General features: G+C 39.4%; 1 non-coding gene across 1 annotated transcript; it reads right to left on the reverse strand.

Annotated features, from left to right (window-relative positions):
- Window positions 1-1,056: 1,056 nt before the first annotated feature.
- Window positions 1,057-1,128, reverse strand: TRNAC-ACA (transfer RNA cysteine (anticodon ACA)). The gene has a single exon. It is a non-coding gene; the product is annotated as a tRNA-Cys (tRNA).
- Window positions 1,129-1,616: the final 488 nt, after the last annotated feature.

Consider the following 1,616-nt stretch of genomic DNA (forward strand, 5'->3'; position numbering starts at 1 on the left):
GGCAGAACCAGCTCTGCTCCCAGCAGTAGAGGATCTGAGTATCCAAGGGCCCTGGTATTCCTGGGCCCTGGCCTCACCTAAAAACCTTTTTCCTTTTCTTCTTCTTCTTTTTTTTGTGTGTGCATTATAAATGGTATTTTTTTTTAATTTCACACACAGTGCTAGTCATTAGCAATATGTGAGAATAGAATCTACGTTTGTTATAATAATCTTGAATCCTATAATCTTTCTATATGTTCTTATTAGTTCCAGGACTTTTATTGTTGTTGTTAATGATTGGGATTTTCTACATAGACAATCATATTATCTGGGAAAAAACACAGCTTTCTTTCATTCTTCTCAACATGTATACCTTTTATTTCCTTCTACTGTCTGATTGCCCTAGCTGGGCCTTCCTTTGTGATATTAAATGGGAGTGGTGAGAAGGGACATCCTTGACTTGATCCCAGTTTGAAGGGAAGAGCATTTGTTGCTCACTATCGACAATGCTGTTACATTGGTTCATCCAACTGGACCCGTACCCAGAGGGCAAGGAGAGACCAACGAAAGAGGTGGCCACTACAGATTGGTAGGTGGCAGGTTTAAAAATAAGAGAACTTACTTTCTAGGCTTGTCTTGGGTGACTATAAGCTGAGTAAATCTCTGTGCCTGCCCCCAAGAATCTTCAGTTTATATAGAGGCCTTAACAGGGTTCAGTCTCACACACCATCCCAATTGTCTCAAAAACACATTGCTCTCTCAAGACTGTGTCCTTAAAAGTGGTTCCCATGGTGGGCAGAGTGTACTTTCCCTGCACGGGGGAGAGGGTAAGGAGCCTCAAGTTGCCAGGGTCCAGGTCTTGATCAACCAATGGTCACATCCTCTCAATGACCTCTTCTAATAGTTAGCTTTTTTTTTTTTTTTTTTTTAATGTATGTGACTGAATGTGAGTGAAGTCGCTCAGTCCTGTCTGACTTTTTGCGACCCCATGGACTGTAGCCTATCAGGCTCCTCGGTCCATGGAATTCTCCAGGCAAGAATATTGAAGTGGGTTGCCATTTCCTTCTCCAGGGGATCTTCCCTACCCAGGGATCGAACCCGGGTCTCCTGCATTGTAGGCAGATGCTTTACCATCTGAGCTACCAGGGAAGCCCTGTTTCCTATCAAATTGAGGAAATGTCTATTGCTAGCTTGCTGAGAGTTTTTATTATGACTAGCAATTAAATTATGTCAAATGCTCTTTCTGAATTTTTTGTGTGATCATTTGATTTTTTTTTGTTGATGTGATGGATTACATTAATTAGTTTCTAAATATTGAACTATTCTTGCCTACCTAGAACAAATCCCAGGTGGTCTTAGTACATAATTCTTTTTGTACAGTGTTGAATTCAATTTGCTATTATTTTTTGAGGTTTTTAATCTATTTCATGAGTGATATCAGTCTGTAACTTTCATTTCTTATATTGTCTTTACTTCTAATAGTAGAGCAATCTTGGCTTCATAGAATAAGTTGGGAAGTGTTCCTAATTCTTCTGTTTTCTGGAAGAGGTTATGGAAAATTGGCATCATTTCTTCTTCAAACTCTTCCCAAAATGAAATTTGCAAAAGTTCATAGTGTTCTTAACTCTGATGACACA

The sequence above is a fragment of the Bubalus kerabau genome, chromosome 14 (assembly GCF_029407905.1).
Source record: "Bubalus kerabau isolate K-KA32 ecotype Philippines breed swamp buffalo chromosome 14, PCC_UOA_SB_1v2, whole genome shotgun sequence".
NCBI lineage: Eukaryota > Metazoa > Chordata > Mammalia > Artiodactyla > Bovidae > Bubalus > Bubalus kerabau.